Genomic DNA, 21,230 nt, shown 5'->3' with positions numbered 1-21,230 from the left:
TGAACAAAAAAAAAAAAAATAAAAATAAAAATAAAAATTAATGAAAGCTTTTTCTTGTTTTAAAATATAAGAACATTTCACTAGTACTTCCAGTGGACAAACGCATGTTCATTGACCAACATTTGACAACAAAATGCAGATATTTTCCTTAACTACCACATTTCTGGTGAACAAATGGTATTTTTGTTTTTATTCTAGAGATCAGAGATGCAGCAGAGGCCATATTTTCACTTCTATTTGCAAGAGTGATACGTTCAGCACTTGACATAATGAGGTAATGGAATTTACTTTGTTTCAGTTAGTAATCACCTGAACACCAAGAAACTCTTCTACTGTGATGGTGACCAATTTGGTCAGAAATATCATGGAAGCTTCACCCTTGGAAACACTCAGAAGCCATTTCATCATGGTCCTGAGCAATCAGAACTCAGTGGTACTGCCTGAACAGAAGCATGCAACAGATAACATTCAGTTTTTTCCCTTCCAACTGCTTTATGATTCTGTTATTTGATAACAAGGAAAACGAAAGCATGTCAAGATGAAAAACTAAGTGGAGATTTCTATACCTATCAGATAAATACAGGAAAAAAAAAAAAAAAAAAAAAAGTAGAAGGCAGTAGAGTCTTGTACTGACATGGTAACTACTTTCAAGACCTGTTCTGACTTGGCAAAGCCTGGCTTCAGCTGGCTGCTCACCAGTACTCACTACCCTGGTAATTACAGGCCTGTCAATCTCAGTCCAGCATGTTGTAAAATTAGAGATTTTTCCACAAGCTTCTGAAAAACACCTGGAAGACAATGAAATCACTGGTCACAGTCACAAGTTCAGGAGGGGAATGTACTGTTTAACCAATTCAGTCTCCTTTTATGACAAGGTTACCCACCTAGTTGGCTAAGAAAAGCTAGCTGATCTAATCTTTCTGGATTTCAGCAAAGCTTTCAATACTTTCTTTTCCAGTATCCTACTGGATAAAATATCCAACTAGACAAAAATATAAAGGGTTATAGTAAATGAGGTTGCAATCAACCTGGTGGCCTGGTCACTAGTGTGATTCTGCAACAGGACCTGAGGGACCAGCACAGAGGTGCATCGGGGAGGGTGAGGTCAAGTGTTAAAAAAGTGAGTAGTGGGCACAGAACAGGTTCTCCATTTGATACACTACAATCACTTGGCTTAGCACATTTCTTCAAGCACAGTTGAATTTTACTTGCTTTTTACACGCTCTTTAGAAAGAAACAGCAGTGCTAGAGAATTAACAGGATGCACATAACCTGAGACATGCAATAATCCACATTTGGTTAGTGACGCAGGGGAAAAGAGCCAGAAGAAAACCCAGTCAAAACAGATTGCAAAACAACCAGAATTCTGCTTTATCTGGAATGCTGAAAGTCTTCCACCCCCCAGTTTCCAACAGCAGAGCAGACCTGAGTGCAAGGTATATTCTGTTTTTTTTATCTGACATGTCAAGTCAGGTTTCTATTTGTAAATAAAGTATTTTACACAAAGATGGTATCCACCACGAACAGCAAGTACTTGTTTATGTTTTGAATTGAAAATAAGCAGTCAGATGGCAATTCAAATAGAGTCACTTTGACTATACTAGATTTTATGGAATGAAAAAGCAAAAATATATGAAATAAAGAAGTTTCAAATAAACATACTTTGATGATCTTGATCTGATCTTGAGCTGCAACAGCCACTTCATACATCTTACAAAAATACTGAACAGAAAAGCCAATGGAGAAGTTCAACACAGATAAACGTGTCTTCCCTTCTTTTTGAGCAATTGCATTTCAGATCATTATTGCAGCCTATTTATATAAATGTCACATCGCATTCCAACATATAGGGAACACTAGAAAGGAAGATAGACATTTTCCTATCAAACTAGGCTGATTTCTTAGCACGCACCTATACTACTGAGATTACTTGGAAGTTTTTGTAGATTGTAGAGTCATTCCCAGAATATTTGGCACTCGTGACTCCTCCCTGACATTGCATCAAAGAAAACCCAATTATTATTTCAACATTAACCATCCCAACAACAGCAAATATTTGCTCCACAGAGAAAGGTGCATGGATCTTGTCATATGCATACATATTTTGTATAGCATGAAGTTATAGACTGTAAGCATTCTCTCTTGGTTTCTTGTTTACAAGAATGTTACTAATTAAAAACAAAAGAATTGCAGACGTAAAGTACATTCAGCACAAGCTAAGTGGGAATATGGAGGCTGATTTTTCAGCTGCAAAAACACTGTGGTAATATTTTAAAGACTTCACTATAAATTACATTCTTTGAAAGAGTCATGAAAACAAGTGTTTCACTTCACTAAGCAATAGTAATGTGACAACCATGCCATGCAAAGAATCTCAGCTCTACCCAGCATAAGATGGAAAAAGCTGCCTAAGATAAGTTAAACTGAATACCCAAATCAGAAGACAAAATTTACTCTTCTAAGCTGAAATTATGGGGGGGAAAAAAGTGCACTGCTGTAAAAATTACTGCATTAATGTTACTTAAGGTCAAGGGAAAGGATACATTTAATGAGCATTTCAAACATGCATTCCCACCAGGTTATGACCTATTTTTCCAGCTTTTTGTAATAATTGGCTTGAAAAAAATTGAAAGATTGCCACAACTCCTTCAAACTTACCATAACAGCGCTGCACTATAGATATACCACTTGTATTTGCTGTTTATATTAAAAACTCTAATTGCATGTGATATCTCTTTAAACTCATCTCTGCAAACTTCATTTTCTGGTTTTTGGAAGTTTTAATAGCAATAAAAATCTCAATTACCTCCACTCGTATTGCTTATGAAACAAAAACCAGTCTATAACCCTCTTTATGAGTGTAAGATTAGACTGCCCTTCTCAGCCACATTCCTCTCTAGCAACCATGCAGACATGGATTACTCACATCTAATGTAGGGAGTAGTTTTACAGCCAATTCACACTACCTACAAAAAAGAGCTGAATTTTAAGAGCATTTCCTATCTTCAGATGGTTAAAAAAAACTTTTACAGTTCCCACTTAGCTCCAGTTGTCACACACACACCATAACGACCTTTTCTAGAACCTCTGTAATCTAGTTTCTTTCTGCAGTTTCCTCCTCAGCAGCCTTGCAGACTAGCAAAGAAGAACAAAGCCATATCATTTGGCATTCATTCTATACTATCTCAACAGACCTTAGAAAAAGACAAGTTGAACTCACCCAACTGATGAAGAAAATCTCTAGCTATGCAGCACTCCTTCTCAAAATGCAGTCCAGGTTCAAAAGGTACTTTCCATTTAGCAGCTCACATAAGGTAAACCCACACTGTCTCCATCCTGCACCCAGCCATTTGGGTCACATGCAGAACACAGGTGCAAACATTGTGCCTGTGCTCTCTGGGCCAGCCACACACCTTCACCAGGTGCTCAATCACCACCTGGTCAAGCTAACAGTTCCCCTAAATATCCTAAAAGTGATTGAGTGCACCTTCAGCAAGTTTGCAGACTACACCAAACTGTGTGGTGCAGCTGACGCAATCAAAGGAACATGATCCAAAGGGGCCCTGACAAACTTGTAAAGTAGTACCCTGTAAACCTAATGAGGTTTAACAAAGCCAAGTATAGGGTATTGCAACTGTATCTTGTGCTTGATCTAGAGGTCAGCAATCCTGCCCATGGCAAGGGGGTTGGAAGCAGATGATCTCTGACATCCCTTCCAACCCAAGCCATTCTATGATTCTGATTTCTAATGGATGCAATATTTTACTTCAGACATAATATTGAATAGCTTTGTATACTGCCTAAAAAACTATTTCTATGATATAGTTTCTTTTCTTTGAAAAGTTCCCTTTGAGACGATTGTAATGGAACAGAGTTCCTGTTAGCGCTATCATGTGGAAATATTCCTCAAACAGAAGCAAAACAGAGCATCTAAAAATAAAGAGGATATTTTAATATCTACTCAGCAGTTAAATATTTTAAAACTTAAAAGATGTCTATGATGAGCTGTTTGTCCAACCCTTCACCCTTTTCCAAGAGAAACAAAGCAGAGAGAGATGCAGTCAAGATGTTTAGTCGCCTTCTCATCCAGCTTTTTCTTCCTTTTCTTAAACTCTCTGCTGCCGATTACTTTAAATCTCCAGGAATTTGGACTGATATTTCAAGTGTACAAGCCTGTCATAAAAGCAAATAAACAAAAGCCCCTGAGATAGTGTCAGGGATCTCCTATGATAATGCAGTGGAATTGCTTTTACACTACAGCATGAGATGCAGATAAATCACGAATCCTATACCAGTTTCAGTCTTTACATTAATAGGAAATTCTGTAATGTGAAGTCCACACTAATGTAGCCCTACACATCAATTCCAAATTTTTAACTCTTCTTTTATACTATGGCTTATTCAGATATCAGTGAGGCATATGGGGATTTTTTGTTTGGTCAATTAGCTCAGAGCCAGAGTCTGACCAAGTTTCTGATGTCATTGGATGTAACTTATGCCAAACAAGAGGGAATATATAATCAAGGCAGAATTGAAATACATTCACAGTTATATTCAGTGTCTAACTTGTCTCCTTCCAGTTTATACCAAAAATTAACTCTGCTGAAGTCTTTGCTTCACAGAATCATAGGGGTTGGGAGGGATCTCTGGAGATCATCTGATCCATGCATTCAGGACCATACTCCAGACCCCTTCACACTGGTCTGGGAACAATCTTACATTCCTCCATCTCTGTATTTGCTAAAATACAGATTACAGAAGTTCTGAAATGAAACTGAGTAGCCAACAAGTGGAATTATGAGATGGTTGCTGTCAGGATCAAGTTAGTATCATGATGGGTGGTTTAGAGAAAACTGGAGTAGGCTAAAGTTCGAAGTCAAATTCATCAGAGCTCTGTTATCTGCAGTTCAGACACAGGGGTATGCAACATATATTGTCAATGAGAAGAAAACAGTTTGATGAGGAATTTAAAACTGGCCCATGCTATGCAAAGAGTGACATTCTAAAAGGCTTAAAGAATGAGGAAAAAAACCAGCAGAGCTAAGGAATAGGGATGTGGGGGATGGAGGAACTGTTCCAGGGACACAAAATGAGCTGTTATTCTAATTGTTCTGCTTATTATTCTGTAAACACACTAGCAAATGTTCTCTGTGGTTATCAAGCATATGTTTTGAATGCATTATGTGAAACAATTAGAAGCACCTGCTTCCTTTTCTATTCATAGAAAAATGTCAATATTAATCTTATTCTCAGTGTCTTGCCAGAGCTCTCCTTTGACTAGACAGTCCCCAGGCAGCTGTACCGGATCTTGCTCTGACTGACCTCGTCATACTTAACTCCCCATTGACTATACGGGTTATAGGACTGTCACTTCTTCTAGACTTCCTTGCATATTTTCTTTGCACATCTTCTCACCCATCACCCTATTACAGAGACCCTGACCCATATAACTTGAGTACACTGACTATTTCTTCTGAATTTCTAGAAATGTCTCATCTTGAGGAATGTCTGAGTTATACAGGTCCAGGGCAACTCTAACATTATGTACAGTGTGGTTTATCCCTCCTAAGTTTGACAGAGGATTACCCCAATGAAGTCTTGCCTGAGTTTTTTCCATCTCACCTTAAAGGAGGGGTGGCAGCAGCACCAGATGGGGCACTGCAGAACTTGAAGTGCACAGCAAAAGCAAAAGTACCTTCTGTCTGCATAGCCTCACTCTGGGAAGATGATACTTGCCAGCTTAGAGGCATTAGGCCAATCACTGTCTGACAATAACTCTTCTCTCTTCTGCAGAACATGGTGTGTGTCTGGCCAAACAAGAAAACAGGATGGCAAAGGGTAACTTTATGGGTGGGAGGGGGGGAGGGGAAGACCTCAGTTTATGATGTATTCTATTTTCTTTTCGTGTGGGCATTTATACAACCTGCTAACAACAGACTTTCTCACAGAAAACCTCCCCAAGAAAGGGATACATGGGCAAATCCTAAAGCCTGCTATCATAATGATGATTAATGTGATCCTACGTTCAACGAATATCATTTTTCTCCAACAAATGCTAGTCAAAAAACCTCCAGGATGGAAAAACAATCTGGAAAAAAAAATCAGTACTTACCCCAGGTGGAAATATAAAAAGATCTTACAGAGAAAACTAATGACCTCGAAGAGAATTTGAAACAGCTTCTCCAGCCACCATAATCATCTTATAACATTCTCAGACATTCAAAAATCTATTAGGCTTTTTTTTTTTTTTTATTATTGTTATTATAGAGGTTTTGAAATTTGAAGATGTTGATGGTGAAAATGGGAAAAGGCGTTCATGACTTTTACAGATGAAAATGAGTATAAAAAAAATAAATGACTTTGTGAAGGAGAAAAAATGCAACAAAAACCTCAACAACATTCAAACTAGCTTTAAACTAATCTGCTTGCTTCTGAAATAACCAATGGTTTGCCAGTTTGTCACACAGCTAAAGGAGTGTTTGTTTGACAGCCTATGGACAACAGTGCAAAAATGAGCCCTTTTGTAGAGAAGCTGTAAAGGGCAGCAGTGGGGAAAGGACACTCTAGATACTACTGCCATCACTCTTTGACAATGTTATCGACAAAGCTATCAAGTCGGTCCGTATAACTGATATTTTTACTTTGGCAATTTTCATCTATGATCAAAATCACAGAAATTCAGAAGAGAATATAAAAAATGTAGCACTGCTGCGAAATTAATGAAGGCTCATTTTGGAACTGTCATGGCTTGTAATTTATGCCTCTCAAAACTAGAGTGAGGGACAGAAAATCAGTGAGTTCTGGATGCAGTTATTTCCTTAATGCCTTAATAGCTCTGAAATTCCTGCCCTACTACCACCTTTCCTTTCCAGTGAAACTGTTGGGTTGTACCATTTAACAAAAGAAAAACAACTCTGAAGCTTAGTAACTTGAGATCTTAGTGTATAATTTTAAGGAAGTAAAAGAGCACACTGCCTGTAAGTCATCGAGAAAAGACACTGTTTTCCCAGAAGAATAAACAACAGTGGCAAAAGCTCAGTCAAAATTCAAATCTGGATTAGCTGCACTGTGAAATGTGAGTTTGAGTTTCTCATGAATTATCTATAGTGCCCTGACTTGAAAAAAATACATATGCTGTGCTAATATGGTTATCATTTAAAGTAAAATGGTTTTAGAATCTTTATGTTAGAAAACATTGAAAAGTATTTTTTTAATGTTCCTGGAAATCACGTTTTTAGTGAAGGGAGTGATGTTTCTATTTCCAAAACTGATAGGGAGGGCTGAGTGATGTGGTCAATCTACTTTCATGACTGTACCAAACGAGGATTAATAAACCTCAAAACTAAAGATTATCTTTAAAAGTATGTATTTTATTATTATTTGTCCTTTAAAGACTATACAATAATCTGAGCAATCCATTTTAGTATATTTTGGCAAAGCCTTTGGTGTGATCTGTCTGGTTTAGAATAGGTCTAGAAGAAATCTTCAGCAATTATGGGAGAGGAAACTTTTAGAATGATAGTTATTATATTCAAGGAAGACAACAGCATATGTCCCTGTTCTTGAGACAACAAGATGATGATTTAAAAATTCATCTCGTCTACACACGGTACTATGACTGACTGGAAAAGGTCTGACACAAAGAGGACACAGAGAGTAATTCCTTCCATCACAATATGCATATCCATGCAATAATTTATTTTATGTTTCTTCTATCACTTGCCTCTTTTCTCTAGATGGGAAGATAAAACTTACCAGTGCAACAACTGCCACACTTGGTGGAAATTAAGCCAGGCATATATGTGGGAGTCTGGTGGATGTTTTTTATAAGGCACTGGCATCCAACTCCCATTTGCTCACATCATTGATACCCAGAACTACTTGGGTTTCTTACTCCAACTGGGTAACTTTGCAATACCACCTGGAAAAAGATAATTTAAAACATTTCTTTATCACAAATGGCTTGCAGTATTTATCTGCAGGGGAAAACAGTTGCAAGGGAAGCAAAAAAAGTTTCTGATGCTTTGCTAGCATTCTTTTATGTCAGATTTTCATTCCAATGTTGACATGGGAAATTGTTTTACTGACACTTTTGGATGATTTGTGTAATTCACTAATAGCTCTCCTGTTTGTCAAATAAATAAGACAATCATCCAACACAGACAGTAACATCTAACTTTTCTTGGAGTAATCAAATCATACTTTACTTTCAAGACAATGTCACTGTTACATATAAGCTTTAACCTCAGGTGGAGAAGATGGAAGTTAAAGGCACTCCGTACCTTGCAGAACACTGCAAGGTATTACATCAAATCCCACCAGCTTACTGCAGTATTAAGAAAAATGCTTTCCATGGATTTTCTAGTTTTGTTGTGGCCAAGTGAATAAAGCTGATTCCAGTGATGTGTGAATATTCTAGCCACGCTGTAGAACATTGCAAAAGGCAAGATGTCCAATATATGCAAAACACTGAAAATCGAGCTACCTCTGACCTTAAGCGGAGGAGTATCCAATAAGCGCAACTATTGATTTTGCAGCTGCAATGGCCTCTAAGCACGAATCCACCTTTATCTTCAATATGACCACCAAATGCAGGCTGATCAATGTCTGCATACTGCAAACTGCTGTGGAAAAATAAATAAATAAATAAAAAGGATAAAAAAGATAATTAAACCGATATTTACACATGTAGCATGTTCTTTTTAGTGTTTGTAGGTTGTGATCTTGACAAGCACATTAACATGTCAAAAGCTGACTATAATTTATGTAGATTTAACAAATCAGATAGTATAAAATATTTAACATAGCAGCTTACCAAGATAACAGTCATCCTCCAGTCTCCACAGGGCATTTTTGGGGTGCCAAAAAGCCATGGTAATTCTAAAGGTATTAGTGGACACAATTCTCAGTGAAAAAATACATTTGAAATGTTGTATTGCATATTGATTTACATGCTGATATATGTCAGAACTGCATGTAGATCAAGGGGAAATAAAAGTTCTTCAAACTTCACTAATTTTTGTATTATAGTAATCTATATAGTATATATAGTATAGTTTTGTTTATAGTAATTTTCATTAATATTCCAAACGATTTCAAATATTCAAATATGTGAATTCAGGTACTAAAAACAATCATGATCTTCACTTTCTAAGAAGTTTCTGAAGCTGTACGTTTGTTCTTCTATGTTTCCTTTCTGACTTTTGAACTTACATGACAACTTTTTCCGATGTTTCTTTTGCAGGCATTTCTATATAGCAAGAGACTCACTCCCAGTTCTACAGAAACTATCGATTAATAAACACACAAACAATTCACGCTATTCATAAGTTTGTTACATAAGTCATAAAATCCCTTCAGAAGTGTCCACATAATGCCGAAGTCTTGTTTAGATCAAGAAACTTAAGTAGATCTAGTAAAATTTTACTTCTTTTGTGTATATCTAGGTGTAAGAGATGATTATTTTATACCATTGACACAAAGCTTGCTGAAAGACACAGATGCACACGTCCAAGCAAGTCCTGGTCAAGGGTTGAGAAATCCTTTGTCTGAGGGACACAGATGGGCAAGGCCAGGGGCAACAAGAGAGAGATAAGCTGCAGATGAATGTCCAGGAAGCAGTCTTTTGTGAGGACTTATCTCAAGGAAAATGGCCATCTCCATGGATGCACCCAGGGATGTCACTTAGGCAGGAAAAAAGGAGGATAAAAGAGGGATCAGCAACCATGAAGTTAGGTTTCTGACATCAGATTCCTCACGACCTGAGACCTGCATGATGAAGAAGGTATCTGCCATCAGATGCCTCACTATGGAAGTCCTGCCCACTGACAGACTCTCCTGGACTCTCTACCTGAATCCTGCTGCCTGCTCCTGGATTTATCCTGCGGCTTCTTCCTGCTACCTACTTGCTGCCTGAGGCCAGCCATGCTGCTGCTGTCTTCCCTGCACTTTTGCCTTGGACCATTGGAACGTCTTCTAACGGGACAGCTGCTGGATCCTGGTGGTGACTATCCCCGCTTTATGCAATTCTTGCCTTTTTCTATCTTTTCTATTGCTTGCCTTCCCTTCCCCATCACCCTAAATCCTTCTCTTCCCCATCTCCCTGATTAAGATTTGTAATAAACTGGGCAACCTCCCCCCTCACGACGGGTATACATATATCAAAGAACATCTTCTCCCTCTTATAAATTGGAGCGAGACACTAGGTATAGACATTTTGAAATTACCAAGGGCTTGGAGAATGCAGGGAATCTTGTAGTGTCATTGCCTTCCCTGAAACAGTAATATTTAGCCTTGCAGGTCCATAAAAATATATCTGACAATAAGATGTCATTTGTTCCCCCTTGCTTAATGTGAAAATTTTAGAGAACATATTAAATGAAGTCATCTTCTGCTCTCGCTTACATCCCTTTAACCTCCATTTAAGCACGGTCATATAGCTGACGGGAAAAATGCCCTTTTTGTTAGCATCCATCTGTGGAAGGTTTTTCTTTTTCTTTTTCTTTCTTTTATTTTGTTTTCATTCTGTATTTTGTCATTTTGAGCAATAATAGAAACTGAAATCTAGCCTCCTGGTGTACAATGGCTTAAACATTTGAAATGCTTTTTGCTGGAGGGTGCTGTTAGTGCTTTTGTGCACTGCTGTTTTTTTTTGTTTGTTTGTTTGTTTTGTTTTTTTTTTTTTCCCTACTCAGTATCCATTCCTGCATAACAAATATTTATAATCAACCTGCAGATTCTCTAGGTTCAGTAATGAAAGCAACAATAGATTCACAGCTGAATGTGAAATGTTGTTGTTTTAAGGGAGGGCCTTAATATGGTCCTATCATGGTGCAAGAGTAAACTGTGTGGGGAAGATGAGGGGGTGTACCAGAATCACCCATACATACCTCATAGCAGCAGAAGCTCTGTCCCAGAATAAAATCATCAGATTGAGGGGACAGGTTACTTCCTCCAAAACAATCTCTCATTTCATGGTGTAGGGAAAAAATTTACTAACTCCAGATGGTATAAGTGCCAGTGCCACAGTAATTTGCCTCCATAGCAGGAGTCCCTGGCCTTCCCTGAGCATCTGTGTCAGAAAGTGAGTACAATTTTTTTGTCATCCTTGAGCTCCTCACAGAAGACCAAGGAGGCGTCGCAAAGCAGACACAACATTACACATTAAATTTCAAAACCAAATCAAGAAGAACAACTTCCACATACTTTCTCCATATTTGTTGTACAGCTACCAATGAGAAATATAGGATGTTCCTTTCCATGAAGGGGACACTGCAAATACCCCATGCTATACAGACTGCACATTCTTCTACCATGTGAAAGCATCCAGCTGGTATCTTGGGGCATCACAAATGTTAATTTTAGATTAAGAAAATATTTATATATTTAAAAAAAAAAACAAAACAACAACAACAAAAAAAAACATAACACTTTTCTTGTGAAAACAACAGCCACGGGCAAATCCCATGTTCTTTTTCAAAACAATATTTTCCTACCAAGCTCGATCCCCCAAACCAAAACCAAAACAAGCATTGTTGCTATAGGCTGCACTGTATAGCAGAACTTGCCAGTTTTCCATTCTTTGCTGCCTGTGGCTACTGCTTTTCCTCATCCCTGAGAGAAAATAGATGATCCACCAGAACAAGTCATTCAAGAAGTTCTGTTCCTTTCACTGCCAACGGGCCATGCAGCAAATCACATAGAAGATTGAAAGTGATGACAGTAGACCACATCTTTTCAAATCTCATTAGGCATCATGGCAACATTGGGATTCAGACTGTAAACAAAAATAACTTTCTTTGCTATGGTGTTTAGTTTGTAATGAGGGCATAAAGACACTCCCTACCTCACACATATCCTTCAAAATTCAATACGTTAAAGACATAAATTGTGGTTTAAGTCTACTAGCTTCATGAAGTGAGACTGAAATAAAATTGACATCATCATTTAACTTGACATGTGGCAGACTGCGCATGAGCCCCAGCTCCCAGGGCTGGGTCCCAGTAGACAGACTGGAGCGGGCCTGGGCTTGAGCAGCCAGAGGAGGTAGCCACACTCTCTCATCACTGTTTACCTCACATAACAACATCTATGAACAAATCTTACAGAGACAATAACAGAAAGAAAAACATCCATAACACAAAAGCCCATGCATCCACAAGAAGTGAAAAGCAATCTTTACAAATGTTACATGCTTTTCCCCGTAGTGTCTGACAACATTGCAAGTATACAAAACATGAATAAACTGGATAACTTTCCTTTTTTATTTCCCTTCATTCTTTCTTGCTCAGCCACCTGAAATAGCTTCTCTGGTTTGGATGCTTTGGTTTGTTTGTGTGAAAACAGAATGTTGAATCGGAACATGAGAGTTCTTAATGGTGTTCTCGGAGTGAAAAGTATGAGGCCCATCCAATATCCCAGGGCACTGTTTAATAGCAATGGGCTACCTCTCTGAGCTATTTACTGTTCATCAGTGTGAGCTTTCCTCTCTGCTAGCAGTTTCAATTTTAAAGCTGGAAATTCCTCTCAGGAAAAGTCTCAACAGAGATTTAAGAGTCAGGTTGAAGACCTTGAATCAGACACTATTTTCAATATGTATATAGAATAATGGTGAGGTTTTTTGGAGACCAAGTGGATTTCTGTCCTTGGAATCATTCAGGCCATTTTCAGAGTGAAGCTTCAATCCTGGATGTAAAAAATTCACCTAATGTGATAATTCGTTCTGAAGCTTTAGAAAGTATATATCAGCATGTCCTACTCTGTGCTCACAAGAATAAAATCCAGGTTTGGTTTTTGGCTTTTTTTTTTTTTTTTTTTCCTTTGCTTTAAATTGTTTATGCTGTTGGTGGTGGTGGAACTGGAAGGTTGAGGGGAAAGTTTAATGATTCCTTGTTTTGCGTTTGTTCTACTGTCACCTCCGGGAAGGATTCAGCATCAATCAGTAATGTAACTAAATGGTGGTAACGTTGATTTATGGCGGAAAAGATCACTGAAGAAAGCCATTTCTTCTTTCATGTTTTAGTCTGTCAATATCTGCTATCCCTGTGGGCTGACTTAACATGCAAAATGTGAGCTCCTATGAATTCATAAGTTTTACATGCACCTCCCAAAATCTCATCACCAAAAACCTTGCTGCTGAGCTCAGCCTAAAATTAGTTTGGAATCAGCTCTATATATACATCTGAACTATCACTAGTTAACAATAAGGTCACTGATCCTTCCAGTGTTTGTTAGGCTACAGACAATAAATTGTGGTTGGAAACAGAACATTTTTGAGCTGCCATATTACACAAATTCCATCTTCTAATCTCAGAATGCTGACAGAAAAAGCTTGTTTCTTTGACCAGCATACTAAGTACATACAGTCTTGGTTGCTTCACGGATATGTTTAATACTACCTGAAGAGAGGATTAAACCTACGAGACATTCTTGTTTGATATTTTGCTGTAACCATTTCTTCTATCAATCACTGATTCTTGTTCTCCAAATGAAAATTATTGAGAGTTAAATAGATAAAATATGTCCAGAAATCAGAAATTCTTATTTCTGAAAATTTTTGTTAGTGCAGCCACTTGTTTTTGATGGCAAAATAAATAAATAAAATGTTTCTAAGCTGTATATGCAGCACTTGAAATATAACTATGTTCTCTTTATCAGCAGAAGAACATATAATTTCATTCCATCAAGCAGGTCAATAGTTTGCCAGTGACCACAACTACTTGCATTGCACTTAAGTTTTACATCTGCATAGTATCGCTTTCAAGCTGGAATAATGAATTCTTGCAAATGTGCTATTATAGTACCCAATGTGAAGATACCAATTTTTAACCTACCCATCTCAGGAAATGGAATAGACTGAATTTACTCTCTAAATGCAAATAGTGGTAATAATGATCTTGATCTTACACAGACCTAACAAGTTATTTATAGCTGGACACTGTTCTTAAAAATCTCCCTTCAAGTGCCAGTAGTTTGCAAGCACATAAATCATTGTCATAATCCTGTCTATGATTTGACAGAGTTACAAGAGCTCTTGGGATCAAATTCAGCCTAAGTGAAAAGCACCTTACTGCAGGAGATGTTCTGTTTCTGTTTATAAGGTCAGTGGACAGTGATCTCAGCTTTCAGTATGCAACACCACTTGCCTTAATAACTTTGATATATATTAAAGATCAAAGGTGTTCTTGATAAGTACACTTGAAAAAGATACAGAAGCAAGGCCATTCACACTTTGCCTTAGAGAAAAAGGATTCCAATGCAAATGAACAAACAAGAAAGCAAACAAATGAAAAATACCTACCCTGTATAATATCCACATTTGGGATTGTTACTGAGTGAACAGTTTTCTATGCTGAATTAGGAATCTTCTACATTAATTCATGTACACTATTTAACATCGGTTGCTCCAAAAGTAATTCCCTCTGTTTATTTCCATGGACGTAACATTAGATAGAAAGACCACCATAACACTATTTGATAGAGCAAATTCTCAGCTAAAAAATGCTTTTTCCACACATTCACCACCATAAACTGTGCATTTCACCAGTGACAAACAAGAGCCTACATGCCACCCTTGTAAAAACCTGCATGGTTACCCACAATGTAACTCGCCTTTCAGGTCACTGTCACCACCACTGAATCATAGAATCATAGAATTACTCAGGTTGGAAAAGACCTCAAAGATCATGAATTCCAACAGCAGCCTAACCATAGAACCCTAACTCTTAACAACCCTCTCCTAAATCATGTCTCTAAAGCACCACCCACCATCTCACTATGCTCACATCCACTGTTTGGTCTCCAGAAGCATTCAGCAAGTGTCTACAAACATTAATGGGTGTATTTTTCTTGTCCAGAAGAACTCAGTGACAAACCATTGTTTCATAAGCGTCAGATATCATTGTGTCAGACTGCCCCTCTGCTGTTATCAGTCACATGGCAACAACTATAATGAGATATAGGTGGGAAGGTTCAGCCTCTACTGCCATACCACCAACAACCATCTGCCTCTGATGTCATGGGCCAACACAGTAAAACAGGAGGTATGACTTTCCAAAAAGCCCTTGTATAAAGACTGTTAGCTCTGAAGAGAACCTGAACAAGAACACTGGCCTTGTCAAAGTAGGCAATTTAGAGAGCTAATGGGAATGGAATGCCAAGCATATACATTAAAAGGGGAATGTTCTGTTCAATTCAAATGACTCCGTTTGTCAAATGTCTGAGGTCTAGAAGGGAGCAAATGGGTTTCAATCAATACATATTCTATTATTTTAGGTGTCCTCTTTTGTACACTGCTGATGGGAAATCTAAATTATCACTTAAGCTACTCAGTGCCAAAAGTGTAGATGTCTAAGCTTGGTGACATTGCTTAAAAATGTATCACCATTTATGTTTTACTTAGATTATGCATTTAAATTGTTTACACTTTCTGTGGTAATTTTTAGCTTCTGAAGGGCTGACTGGCTCACACTGAGCTCTAAGAAATCTAAGGCACCAAACACATTTTTCTACTTAAGAGTTTCCAGTCTTTTTCTGTAACTTTATTGTTCACTGGGGAATGTGAGGCACAGTAAGTTGTTCAAATGTTCCAGCATTTGAAGTAATGGATTAGTAAATATTTAAACTGTCATGCAAGACTACTACTCTTCATAAATAAAGCATCTCAAAGTGTTTAGATGGACTGTTGTTCAGGACTCACAGGTTGTTCCCTGCCTTTGCCTTGTGAGTGCTTCTGTCATGAAGGATCAGTCCCTCAGCACTCAAATGCCTTCATCATTTTTGCAGTAAATCATATGCTCAATTTTGCCTCCCCCCAAGCAGGGGAGAGACAGCACAGTAGTCCATTGTGTGAACAAGAGTGCTCTGGTAAGGAGCTCTGAGTGGAAATGGGCCAAGCTATTTTTACTTTAGTGGATATTATGAATATTCATCCTAGGGTTTGGAGTAGCACCTGTGCTGTAAATTCACACTCCACCATTCTGCGCACCAATATCTGCATATACCCAAGACCTCCGACCAACACTGACAATGAGAAAGATGCAGTTTTTCAACCACAGTTATGCTGGCGCATAGATGGGTCTGTTTGTCTCATAAGCAAAATAAACAACAAATTAAAAAATAAAATAAAATAAAATAAAATAAAATAAAATAAAATAAAATAAAATAAAATAAAATAAAATAAAATAAAATAAAATAAAATAAAATAAAATAAAATAAAATAAAATCCTGGTTTGAAAAATCTTGATAAAGAGATCCAAAATCAGAGTAAAAGGGATGACCGAAGTTCCACTTAGCTTATGTACAAAACAGTAATCTCTGCAACATCTGTTTGAAGAAATCACTCCTCACATGAACAATACTTAACAGTACATGTGAACAGAAACCTTACAACCTTGTCCAAAGACACAAATAAGGAATTAAGATTTTTCTTTGTCTTACAACATTCAAAGACTTGTAAGGAGAAAGAATTACTGCCATCACCAAGAAAATATCTCCTGTTTTTTATTGACATACTTGAAGACTGGTGACTGTGGGACTGACTTTGTCATCCATGCCTACATGTTTGTGTATAATGGAAGAACATTCATTATCACCTGTGAAGAGCCAAAACAATCAGATGTTTACTGTATGCAATGTAATTTTGGACCACATATAACGAATTCAAAATTTGCAACGTATTCAATCATTAAGATAATGATGACTGCAGGGTTAGCACATACAATGTTATAGTTGAAGCATTCAAATAATTAATAAGGTATAACTCACAGATTTAACTTCAGTGTAGGAGTATTGAACTTAGAATACTTAAGCCTTGAATTGCAAGAGGATTCAGCATTAGGCTTTCAAACAATGATTTATTATAAACCTGATTTCTAGTTTCTGTTTTAAATTTGAAAGCAATGCTAATTTTGCTTAAGTAACTGTCTCTTACTTTCTATTTAATTCTGGCTGCTATTTTAAAAATAATTATTATCTATAAGTTGCATTGCTGTACTTCTTATGTAAATACTATTTTACCATAGTACAAATCTATAGTTTGCTGAAGTTAATGTACATATTTTCCTGATTTATAAGCAGCGCACATACTTATCAAATATACGGTAAAATCCCAGCAGATCATTATAATCCAGCTTTAGGAGTCTGTATGGCATTTTGTTCTTAGGAGAGAAACAAATGCATATTTTCTTCTTCAGAGATTCTCTATCTGATCGATGGGGTCATAGGAAACTATGAACAATGAGGAAGAAAAGTCTACTCGAAGTAAGGCCCAAGAAGCTGTATTTTTGAATTCACTCATTATTTTTTACATCTCAGATGAGAGAAAGCATTGATTTCAGGACTCTTTTTCCACTCCAATTATTTAAAAAATGTCTAGGTAAAAACACACTTTATAGTGTTAATTGCAGTTTAGCTATTTTCAGTTGAAAATAAATTGAAGAAAGAGAGCTCCATTACATGTAGTATGAAAACATGGCATTGGTGCTATCAAATAACTAGATAATATTTGCAATGCTTTTATAGCATACATTCTTGATACTGGCAATACGAGCCTTATTACTCATTTTGCAACACCAAAACCCTCATTAAAACAGGTATGTTTTCCTTAATTTCTTTCATAAGAAAAGCAATTTCAAGCAACCCTCAGGACACTAGAGCAGACACTCACTGTCGAAGCAAGGATCTCCACGGTGCTAAGGCAGCTCCACAGCTTCCACTGACCCATGCTCACAGGGTAAGTGAAAAGGCGGAAGAGTGCTATGAGTGAAATATGGCTACATATTACTAGAACCCTAAACAACCTGCATGGTATGAAATGTCTTTCCGGTTCATTAATCTTATACTGAGAATCAAATGATCACAGTATTGCTCAGGGCTATGTTTTAAACGGTACTGACATGCCACAAAATTCAAGTGCATGCTTAGTGAGGCTCGTAAATGTGACTAAACATCTGAAGTCCATGAGCCTCTTGCTTTTCATGTGTAAACCTACACAATTCTATGAATTTATCCCAAAAGTTATTTGTGTTTCTGAGTGTAGTCCATGGGTGTACATATAATCACTTGTGTACGCACTCTTCTGAAGATACACTGTTTCCTGACCAGCTGCAGTTGAAATCCCAAACCATTTCTGTCTTTCAAACAAGTAAAATGGTGAGCGGCTATGAAAATCAACTGATGCTTATTATGTTCAGCTGAAAAGTTAACAACCTAAGAGATAACTATAGGTAGAAAACTGTGAAACTTCTTTTTTAAAGCAGGAAACTGTAATCAACATTTCTGAATGTAATGCTGAAAAGCAGCTTTCTTGCTCAAAGCTAATGTCACACGTGACAGAAATGATGGCAAACAGCAATTTAAGACAGGGAAGTCAAATATTAATACTGAATATTTATAAAGCATTTGCCTGCTTAACTATGTCTTCTTTAAGTATCATTGAAGTACTAAAACACCATTTAAGGATGCTTTCAGTGTGTCAACAACAACAAAAAGAGAAAAGCGACAGATCTGATTAAGTCTTCAGATATCAAGATCTCTGCGAAGAGATTAGATGTAAGGAGAAGCAGAGAGAGAACACTGCACAATTTCATCTGAACTTCAGAACCATGCAGCTCTATTTTGTAATTTTAGACAAGTAAAAGCAACGTTTTATTTACTGATCAATTGCTTTTCCATATTGTTTAAATAAGACAACAAGCAGTATCTACATTTTACCCATAAGTTCCAATCAAAGTCAGCTTCAGTTCTTTCTTATTTTGTATTCATATGCTACATTTCTGCAAGCAATGCACAACATATTCCTGGGTATTTGATTGTATTATGTTTCATTTGTCATATACATTGCCAGGCCAGTCAGAAACGATTACACAAAATGGTGCACACAGAAAAAACAATGCATCTTTGATGCAATAGTCACATTGCAATAGCATACATTATCTTTTAAACACAACAGTAGATATTTGTCAAGACTGGTATTTAAGCGCTTCTATTAGTATTAATGTGTTTCAAGAAATTCAGAGAACTGTAGCAGCTAATCAAGTTTCCATTACTAAGGTAACCTTGATTTAAGCAAATTACCCTTAAAGCTCTGAAGAATCAATGATTTAGATAAAACTGCTACGTCAGTAAGTCACTGGTCTGAAACTGGATTCTTAGAGCTGACTTATGGAATAATTTCCATATGTGTGTCCTCCCCTCAACACCAAATTCAAATCTACCTACCAGTCCAAACAACTGTTCATCAGGAGATGAACAACCAGGATAAAGTGAAAATCTATTGGATGGCCACAAGAGCAAAAAGGAGATGCCTCTAGAATTGAAGTCTCTTAGAAATGGCTCTGCCACATTTGATACCTAATGATGTATGTTATACAGACAATGTCTATGTGTTTTATCAGATTTTAAAATTTATGTCAGAGCACTTTGCAGGAACATCCTAACACAGCATGTCAAACAATTCTGAAATACGACTCACTAGACAGACCTGAGGTCTTGGTTTGGAAGAAAGAGTAGGAAAGGAAAAAGGTTTAGTTTTATGATCATAAGGTGCTGCCACTTCTCTGATTGGAGTTTATCAGTGATTTCCAAAAGGCAGAGTAAGCCTCTTCCACACATAACAAAAAATAACCACAAAACACACACACACACACACACACAAAACAAACAAACAAACAAACAAACAAACAAACAAGAAAATATCTTTTTTTAGCTGAAATTCACTGTAACTGGAGTATCAACAAAAAAGAAAGATGAACAATAACCATCTCAGATAAGACTGAAAGTTCTGTTATCAGAATAGTGAAACAGCAAAGTGAAAAAGAGAGTATCAGTAAAAGGTAGGAGAACGAAGTAGAATGGAAACAGTCAGGAACATAATCCACAAGGCAAAGCTCAACCACAGCACTGAGAGTTTAGAATCATACAATCACTTAGGTAGGAAAAGACCTATAAGGTCTTCAAATCCTTATGACTGCATTTACAACCAAACTGAAAAGTCTACTGAAGATAAGCACAAATAATAATGCTAAAATGAATAACTGCATTCTTCAAGTAGGGAATCCTCTTCAGCATTCATAACCACACAGCACAATGCATACTTGACAATTTAAAAGAAGGTACCTCTTCCTGTGTGTCAAAACTACCCAATGCATTTTAAATTTCACATCTTATAAGAAGACATTATCCCATGCTGGGATTTGGCAAACGGTTTAGTACGATTCTCTTTAGAATCAGATGTATTGTTTTTATAAGCAAAAGACATGCAAATCTGAGTAGTAATATGCTGTTTCTCTTTGTAAGCAGTTCACAACCTGACTTGATGATATATATCTATAAAAATTACAGGCCACTGATTTTTTTTAAAAAAGGTATGAAAAATATTACATGCTTTAAGCAAATGTGAACCTACACAGTTTCAAGATTAGATGTAACTGGCAATCTATTGAATCACTAGATAGGCTGTTTTAGAGGTCAGTAACACCCATTATGAAATATCTGCAGTTTATTTATAATCTGAATTTCTAATGTTTGCATCTTTTCCAGTTCTTTTCTGCTATGCTTAAATGATCATGTGCTATGAGGTACATAAGAACCTCATATGTTCTTAATATTTACCTGGAAAAAAGTTATAGGTCACAGATCTCAGCCATCTTATGAAAAGACACCATTTGTTACTTAGATCAGGTAGTTCTTGCTTCTTTTCTGAGTACCTCCCACTCAAAGGCAAACACTAACACATCTGTCATACTTATTTCCTATATGGAGATAATACTGGGATCATACTGAAAGTTTTACCCCTGCTACCTTATCCAAGAACTTAATCCATGGTCTCAGTAACATCACTGAAGTAAACACAAAGGCTCCATTGTTAATGTCATTATTTAGTAAAACTTCAGAGTGCTCAACTCCTCGTACAGTTTGTATCTACATTTCAAATCAGGTCTAGAAAAGGGACCACTCTGGAGCAGATGCTGCTCCCCAGAACAGTGATCATGGAAGCTGGTATTTTGGCTTCTTCCTGGAGAAAGTGAGAATGCTGTTTTCACTTAATTGTTACTTATTGTAGTAATAGAGAATTTTCCAACAGAAACAAAATCTTAATCCTGTGCTTGAGTTGACAGGTAAGCAAAACTTCTGAGTTTTTACGCCAGTCTGTCTAGACACCGTTCATTCTACAACCTCGAGTATTACTCCTCACTTCATTAGTCCAGTCATACCTAGATCACTCAAAACAA

The sequence above is a fragment of the Excalfactoria chinensis genome, chromosome 3 (genome assembly GCF_039878825.1).
Source record: "Excalfactoria chinensis isolate bCotChi1 chromosome 3, bCotChi1.hap2, whole genome shotgun sequence".
In the NCBI taxonomy this organism is placed as follows: domain Eukaryota; kingdom Metazoa; phylum Chordata; class Aves; order Galliformes; family Phasianidae; genus Excalfactoria; species Excalfactoria chinensis.
The sequence above is the reverse complement of the archived record's forward strand: the minus strand, read 5'-3'. Positions refer to the sequence as shown.